The following is a 9,980-nucleotide window of genomic DNA, read 5'->3' on the forward strand; positions in this document are numbered from 1 at the left end:
AGTCTGACACATGACCAGGGTATCTCAGCGGTCCCCAGGTCCCCGCTGCTTTGACTACCCTAACCCAAATAACACAACCAACACAAATTGGAGAATACAACTTCAGTTACTGTTTTATTATAATGCTAAACATACCAAGCTCATTGTTAGGGTTTACACAACTTTCAGCCAGTGCTTCTCAACCCAGGCTACATGGAACCCCAATGATCCACCAGAGGTTACTAGGGGTTCCTTGAGCAATGAGCAGTTTGTGTCTCTTAGGTCAGTCCAATTAACACCAATTATCTTTTTGGCTATCTGTAGGGGTGACAGATCACTGACCACCACTCTAATGTACGACAGCTGTGGATATAGTAATTATAGTAGGGGTTCCCTGAAACCTATTTCAAAGGTACCACTACATAAAAAGTTGAGAAATGCAGCTTTAGGGTAACCTCTGTTTTTTTCATCAAATGGTAACTTTAATATACTTTTAAATTGGAATGTAAAGGTTTACATATACTCAGTTTGTAAATATTGATTCCTTCGAAATATTACAGATTTTTATAACTATCCTCTTTATGTTAGATAATTCTTGTCAATATCCGAGTTTGTCTATACCAGAGTCAAAATTCATAGCTTATAGTGCTTTGGTTTCCTCTGCCTTTCGGTGGACAGTAAAAGCAATGCTCTAAAAATTCCTCAATAAATATTATTTGTAGCCCTGAGAGAACTGTGTCATTTCCCCAAATGTACTAGAATTTTAGTACTCTTTCTGAGTTGGAGTAAAGACGTTCTTTGAAGAAGGCTTTTTTTTTTTAGTATTGTTGTACTTATATGACTTTCAAAAGAAAACCATATTAGAAAGGAAATGGAAAATACTACAATTTTTGGGGAAATATTTTAATAAGATTAGAAAATTCCTCTATTATAGCTTCATAATAATTGAAAACAAAGAAAACAATGATTGCCATGTGTCTGCTTAAACTAAATGAGGCATTGGTTACTATAATCAAGGTAGAAAAATGGCACAAATACCATGTCCTGTTTCTTGGCTGTGTTAGGAGTCTGCAGCATCACATTTCATCATTTTCTTTCTTACAAATCAATATGTTAATTATGTAACTGGAAACAAAGTCATTATATTGTATCTAATGCCAAAATGTTTTTTTTAACTTTAGCCTTTAAACTTAGAATGCTGATGAGGGTTGGAACAACAATCAGAGATTTTTTACTGTCTGTTTCCATGCTGAAAATATTAATTCTTTTATTTTGTCCTGGTGACCATTCTCACCAGGACATGCTCACACTGACAATGAGGTTGCAGTGGGGTTATGGCATTCTCATGACAATGAACTGCTGCGTCAGGGCTACAAGTAAACCTATAAAGAATGAATGGGGGCAGCAGTTACCAGTTTAGTCTGCTGTCAAATCTGCAGATACTGGTTCCTGTGGTGTGGGTGACCAGAATGACTGGCAAGGAGCCAATCGCAGAGAGCCATGCGGGATCGGATTTCTGCTAGCACCTGATCGAATTATAATTGAAGTGGACACAGATTTAAAGATGTGTAATACCAGTCACTAAAATACCTATTAGCTATAAGTAATATCAGTTTAATTCACTAGATTCTTGTTCAGGTACTTCCGGCTACAAAACCTCCCAGTGGGGGCTACAAGAAGTTGTACTGAGAAACATTTCAAAAGCACGGTCCACTGTTGTCACAGTTAGGAGACCTGACTTATGGAATGACATGCAGCAGTTGTAGAAGCATGTGCATGTGGACAAGAAGAGAGGACAAATGGGGCAGCAGAAGATCAGCCCTGTGGCAATTAAACAAGGAATGAAAAAAAAACTTTCTCAAGGTTGAGCCTGGGACAGAGCTGAGGAGGAAATGGCTTGATGATGATGATGATGATGATTATTATTAATATTATTCATAAACAGTATTTATATAGGGCCAACATATTATGCAGCACTGTACATTAAATAGGGGTTTTAAATGACAGACAGTGACACAGGAGCACAGGAGGACCCTGCCCCGAAGACCTTACAATCTAGTAGGTGGGGGAATTTACACACAATAGGATGGGAGATATGTAGTAGAGGGAAGTAGTGACAGTTTCAAAAGACAAAAGAAGATGGGTAGGCAAGTTTGAACAAAAATGGGTTGTGATTGTTCTTTTAAATGAGCAGAAAGTAGGAGCAAGCCGAATAGGACGAGGAAGACCATTCCAGAGAGTTGGAGCAGCTAGAGAAGTCTTGGAGCCATGAGTGTGATGAAGTTATGAGTGAGGAAGTCATTAGTAGATCATTGGAGGAGCAAAGAGAGCAGCTAGGGGAGTATTGTTTGGTTTTTATTAAGAATTTTAAACAATTTTTACAAAAATATAACAAATATGGGGATACAGTACAACGTGCATATTAAAAATCATTAGGAGAGTATTTTTCTATCGGGCCAGAAAGGTAAGTGGGACAAGAACTGTGGGGTGATTTGAAGGCAAAGCACAGGAGTTTGAATTTGATTCTTAGGTGAAATGGAAGCCAATGAAAAGAACTACAAAGAGATGCAGCAGAAGAAGAGCGGTGGGAAGGATGGATGAGTCTGGCTGCAGCATTGATGATGTTGGACATCCTCCAGCAATGGAATGAGGTTGGCTCTATCTAAGTTGCTCCCCTTTTTATTACATAATGGTCCTGATTTATTAAAGTTCTACCTGACTGGAGGAAATAGACTATTATGGAAGAAAAGCTGGAATGGATCTGATCCAGAATTAAAAACATTTGTCGACGTGGTCAGCCAAGTTCCTAAATGATAATCTTCTCCAGTCTTGGGAGCTTTAATAAATCAGGTCCAGTGTGAGAATTTTAATTTGTGCAGTGAAATCAGTACAGTAAGAGAGCTTGTAGAACTGTCCAATACTAATATACTTGGTTCCTTTCTTACATTTCTTTACATTTTTATATCTACACACATTTACTTTAAGATTTAGGTATTACATTCCAAATTACATTTTAAACTTTAAAGGTTTTAAAACTGAAAAAATGTGACAAGTTAGTTTTTTGCTTAAAAGCCTCTCTTCTATCTGTTGGGGAGAGACAACACAATGACAAGATTAATAAACAGAAGGAAAAAAGAAATGAATAATTAACATTTACTGATAATCCACTGTAACAGGGCAGTTGAAAAGGTTGACCTCAGACATTTAACTTAGCTCGAAGGCCATATGGACTGCAGAAATTCAATACAGACTCATGTTTATGAAAGTTAAAGTGGCGACCTGGATGGATGTAGTGTCATGACAGGTCATGATTGATTCAGTGGAGAACGTTAATGGAAACGACGCAGTACAAAAGTGCAGTCAAGAAAGGTTCATAGCACTTAATCTATTTTAAAGTTCTGAGCCTATCCAAACATCATTCCTGAACTTCAATGACCAAAACGTACATTTTTCTTTTCTTGAATGCAACTTTTTTATTTGTCATGCTACAAAGGCAATTAAAGCTAAATTCCAGACACAAAATAAAGCTAAGAGGAAAGAATCTACATATAGCGTATGTTGAATATAAAAAAAATGATTTGTAAAACTGGTTGCCATGATTCATTTGTTCATTAGCTACTCCCAAAATTTGCAGTAGAGGATGATTGTTCATACTGCAGTTGTTTTGTCATGACCTATTGACTTTATTTTTAAAGTATAGCTCACAGAAAGCATTGAAAAAGACTTAAAAAAGTGAAGATTTGCTATGCTATATTTACCTTTTAGAATATGTTTTGTGTGCCTAAGATTTACCCTAAAAGCATTACTTCTTAACTTGATATTTTTGGTGGTAATGTGAGGTTGTCTTTGCCCCTCTGTGCCTAAAACCTTATACCTAATCTGTAGTGTAAAATACTTTAAGGCTCTGCTATTTGTGAGTGCTAGTGCTAGGAAATGTATGAGATTTGGTGATGGTTCTGCTCACAATTTTCCTTGCTGGGAGCATTAAATGAAGAAGCACTCTCCCTACTAACATGACTTCTCCATACAAATACAATTCTAATAGAAACACACTGATTTTTTAGCACATCATCTACCCAGCACATAATACTATTCATTGCATTATAACTGCAAACAGTATCTGGTCAGTGATCAATTTTCAAGCTTCCCATAAATATTGATATTTTAGAAATACAATCTTTCCTGTTTCAGCAGGTTGTTTCTCTTTTGTCCATGTTGTGATCTCAGAAGACAAACTGATTAATCGCTCACTTTCAAAAAGTGACTCAATTTGGTTGGAGATCCCTTGACAATTGTTATAAGGGTAAATGACATATTTGGTAGCCAACTCTTACATGCACACTCCTAAAATGTTTTAAAAAATTGTTAACCAATTTTTAATATTTTTAGTATTTTAATAAAACTTAATTGGTAGAACGATACACAGGCAAAAAAAAAGGTTTTGGACAGGTAAGTGTAATGCTTAAATCACAGTTACCTCTGTTGATACAATACAGGGGTCATTTAGCTCATTTTAGCCTATACTTTGTTTTGGCATCTTTTTCCTGAATGGTGCCAAAGTGAAACCATCAACCTTAAGGAAGTCCATAAAGATTTCCTGACACCTATCACTCTGCAGATGGAGATGCCCAGGAAACATACTGCTAGAAGATAAAAAACCTGGATGGTTGTCACAAAGGAAAATGCCATTGCTAAATTTGTTCCTGGGAGGAAATCAAAGCACCCTGGGGGCACAGGGAGTACAAACAAACTCCAAACAAAACGTATACTACCTGGTAAATGTTTACTACCTGTCATTTTAGATGACAGATCTTCTAAGCATCAGACCACTGTTAACAGAACCATTACAATCCCTTGTACAGGCACATCTAGGACTCATTGTGAAAAAAAATTTGGGATACAACAAGACCCAATAAGAATAATCCATAAAAATAAATACAATTGCAGGTAACAGCTGAGAGTGATCACACAAAGAGGAGCCATATATCAGGATGAGTATTGTGACTTTATTAGTACACGACATAGGTATTGCAGACATTATTAAAGAACTATTCTCTGTAAAGGTAAATTCTGCAGTGACATTGCAGTTATATAATTGATGTTTTATGATAAAAGATGTGCATTAGACAAGCACTTACCCAGAGCATCATATAACTTAACTGGTCCATGACTACAACCTGATTCATGACCATGACCTAATAAAACAAAGAATCTTCATGTAATTAGATCTTTGGAAATACAGGGACAGAGTATGGTCTTAATAAGTAAAGTCTGTCATATAAAGAACTATCCTTTGGTTCTAAAAGGTTAATCTTCTGAGATAAAGTGGTTTCATTAGTTCTCTTGCAGAGTTATGTTCACATATTCATGCTTACAAGGTAATGTCAATAACCAGTAATTCTGTTACCTGTGACCTTCAATGTATTGTATCATACACACATTATTTTATGTGTGAATAACATAGTAAAGATCTTTATGGTTGGTAAGGTCATTCATGGCTTGTATTTTCTGGCTGTTCTGAGCTCACCATTCACATAATCAGGTTTGTGGAAATGTCCTCCGGAGAATGAATAGAATTCTCCAGGGCATGCAAATGCCACTTTGACTTAATAAGGGTATTCACAGGACACAAGGCACTGCTTGCCAGACATGTAAAATATTGTTTGTATGAACCACCTATCAGTATCAGAAACATGTTTTTTTTTGCCAAAGAAAAATCCTTTAATATATATTCATGTAAGAGTGCAAGATAATACAAAATCAATGATCAGGGGTACTGAGAATTATATTGTGTATACAATCGCTCAGTTACCTTTTAATGTGTAAATAAGATGTGTAAAATGGCCAAAACCATTTTAGTGTTATGGATGTTCTATTAGAAGTCACCTATGAGAAGATACCATCTTTATATTTATTGTGCATTTAATGTACAGAGCTGCGTAATATGTTGGCACTATATAATTCCTGTTTATTAATAATAATAATAATAATAATAATAATAATATAAAGCTAGCTTTACAATATACAATATTATTGATAAAGAATGGAAAATGTGGAATCATTAAACTGATTGACACATTTCAATTTACAAATGGTATTACTATCAGTATTTGGGCAGCACATTGATCAAAAATTGACTGACCAAGGCGTTTTTTGTTGAAACCAGATCATTTTTTCTATTATTAGATATTGGAATGAATTGCTGATTGAAAAATAGCCCTAAAGTTGCTTTCCCCGACTATCCTCACCTGCTAGGTGGGTCCTATGTGCTGCATGTATCAGGTACATCCACATTACAAAGAAAGTATATTTTGGATGCCAAATGTTTCAGAATTGCTAAATTAGATGAATGTTAGTGAACTGTTTTTTATTTTGTTTTTAGATGTTCTTGTGTGAAGAAGTGGATACACTCCGCGAAATGCATCAAACCAACAGGGTAACATTTTTGTTGAGGTTACACAAACAGGAATGTTTGACAATATTTGGTTCACATTTAATTTGTTTTAATTGATGTCTGTTTTAATGATGTTGAAAACCAGTTTGGTTTGAATGTATATTATATTCATTGGCCTTAAAAGTCCCAGTTGCAGAGGTAATTCCTCAGATTTTGTGTATTTGTTCAAAGATTTAGGGATGTGGTCTTGTGTCAAACTAACAGGCTGGTTAAACTTCAAAAGTGTTGTCAGATCATTTTTTGAGTATATAATACTTTTTATATAATAGAATATTATATATTAATAGAATAGAATATTTATAGATGATTAAAAACATCAATTTATATTGATCATAAAATCAACTAAAATAACATTGAAACAAAGTTACAAATTTACATACTATGTGCCTAACATTAAAAAAATAAATATATTATCCAATATATTATTATAACCGTTAATAGAATTGATTGATATTATATAATAATAAACTTTATTTTAACAATGCCACTATATCATGCAGCACTTTATAATAGATATAAATTGTATGTATAATTAGGCCAATCATACACATAAGATATTTAGTGTCCATTGGACAAATACAGTTGGATTTAAAAACACTCCTATGTCTATAGGCACTCTTTGGTCTTTGCAAATCTCCTGGGCTGACCAACCTTAGTGAAAAATGTTACTATTTAAAATGTATTTGCCAAATCCCTATTGACACCCACTCCATCAAAATCTTTGGTGATGATCAGTCATATATTGAGGCCAACATCAGTGATGGCCACTTACACTGGCGATAGTCCCAATCCATGAAATCAACAGCAAACAATATGTATGAGAATATTAAGGGTCAGGACAGAAAAGAGGAGGCTAGACAGAAGCCTTGTAAGCATTAATACATACATCTACTATATATCATGGAGATAAATGGTCCTTTTGGCAGACAAACTCAGATACTGCCCAGAATAGTGTAACATGCTTAGGTCCTCTTTATGTGACCCCTGGTATGTATTTCACTATTTTTTGATTGCTGATTCACAGTAACCACTTAACAAACTTTATTAGTCCAGGAACATTCTGGTGGAAACATAACAAGCATACATGACATTTACATGTGCTTTAATGATTGGAGGTTAAATTCATCAAACTGTATCAGAAAGCTGTAAGTGTATTTTTCCTCCTTACCTTCTTCGAGTAGTCACACTTTATTTCCTATTTGAAGAATAGAAATTGAACAGCTTTTTTTACGCAACTGGGGTCACTTTCTGTAGAGGCCGGGGTTGTCCAAACTTGGCAGGCACTTTAAATTTACCAACTTAACAGCAACTGTAAATTCACCAGCTTAGTAAGAAACGGGTACTTGTGTCTGGTCAAAGGGCACATGCTTTACAAGCTCTGGGAATTTCTAGGCCTGTGCCACACATTCAAAACTGCTTATTCTCAAGACAGCAAATTAAAGAAGCCTTTTAAGAGATTTCTCTTTTCTTGCTGTAAGCCAAAGCTGTATTGTCTCATTTAAAAGTTTTCTTAATTAAACTCCCTGTGACCTACAACACACACAAAAAAAAAAAAAAAAATAAATACAGAGTTAAAAAAATGAGCATTGGCTTAAGAGAATTCAAATATTATGAATAAATTATAGCTGGGCAAGTTGTGAAAGAAATAGTTAGATAACGGGATAATCAAAGTGTCAGCAGGGAGCCAGCATTGCTATTTCCTGCAAATACAATAATATGTGGTCCTAATTACATTGCAGATTGTCAGAGACAGAACACAAAATCCCTTCAATGTTACCAAGCCATTGTGTTCTGCAGACATTAAAAAACAAACTGCAGTACATGAAGTATTAGGATTTGCCCTCAGAAAATACAATGCTCAGTTTGCCCTCTGATAAAAAATAAAATACAAGCTGTAGTTTATAGAAAATGGTTTTGTTTGTTTTAAGGCTTTGTGGAAGTTATAGTATGTATGTTTTTGTTTTTTTCCAAAGAAAGAAGATTGTGAATAAAACGTATCACCTTTTCTTCTCTGGGGGCCTTCAGTATGGAATCTGTGTGGATTCCATATCTCAATGCAACTGTTTGATTTGCTGCTATTAAAAAGTAATTTAGAGTGATATAATGAGGTTTGAGGTATGGATGAACAAAGGGTTTTTTCATAAATCCCATCTTCATATTTATCCATGTATATATTTTATGTGTTTGTAATACAACTGTTTTGCCCTAAAATTCTTAGATTTAGTTGGTAGAGTAACACATACATCGACCCAATCACAGTAATATGAAGTAACATCATAATGATGGTTATTTTTAGACCTTACAATAATGTCATGACATTCAATACTATTCAAAATTTGCTGTCTTCACTTTTAATGTCACCACAATGGTGCCACCAACCCTGGGATTGTCACATTTCAAGTAATTGCTGTGCTGTATTGATCTACTTTAGAGAGACATAGTCACCACATGGAGCATCTGTATTTTATTGATGCATTAGTAAAATTGAGCATTATATTTAGGACCCATTCACACCTGCCCATATTAGTGTGTTGCATTAACGTATGTTCTGCTGCATGCTATTGTGCGTTGTGTTAAGGTGGCTTAAAAAAATAGAATGACAACTCACCACAGTAGACATGCACCATTTTTTTGAAACGTAATGCATCACAAGTAGTCCATTACTATGCGTTGTTTTGCACTCCATTGCATCTACATCTGTTATGTGTTGAGGTTCCATTGGCAATTAATCACAAACCACTAATCCTTACTAATAGCCAGACTGATGAATCAAACTCTTATTATGCTGAAGGCTCAGTTGTACTCATGACGTCACATGGCAGCACGGTGGCTCAGTGGTTAGCACTCTGGCCTTTGCAGTGCTGGGTCCATGGTTTTAACCTTGGCCAACACACTATCTGCGTGACGTTTGCAGGTTCTCCCCATGTTTGTGTGGGTTTCCTCTGAGTACTCATTTCCTCCTACATTCCAAAAATATGCATCCCACCAAAATTGACCTTTGACTGTATTAAAGACATATGACTATGGTGGGGACATTAGATTGTGACCCCTTTTAAGGGACAGCTAGTGACAAGACTATAAACTTTGTAAAGCACTGCGCAACATGTTGGCGCTATATAAATACTGTATAATAATAATAATAACATTTTGTTGTTGCTTGCACTCCCAGCCACCAGCTATGTGTGAGAGCTGCAGGGGCATGTGTTAGTGACGTAGTGGACAACAGGACGGAGGGGCAATGGTGGACAAAAACATATAATAAAGGCTGTACTGCTTCAGTATTATAACTGAAGCAACAGTGCTTCCAACAGTGAATGTTATACCTGACATTTCCTATGTATTAGAGAAAAACAAAATAAAGGTTTTGATCTGATAATCTGGCCCTTTTTTAAGAATCCCTAACCTCTGAGCCCGCAAGTACCTTCAGCCTTGTGATCTGCCATGCAGTGTGGAATAATGATCTGTAATAATAATAATCTGCCACCACAAGACCAATTGTTTAAGGTCATTTGTTGTTCATTGGGGATAGTCAACTAATATTTGTTTG

The sequence above is a fragment of the Pyxicephalus adspersus genome, chromosome 4, assembly GCF_032062135.1.
Source record: "Pyxicephalus adspersus chromosome 4, UCB_Pads_2.0, whole genome shotgun sequence".
Taxonomy (NCBI): Eukaryota; Metazoa; Chordata; class Amphibia; order Anura; family Pyxicephalidae; genus Pyxicephalus; species Pyxicephalus adspersus.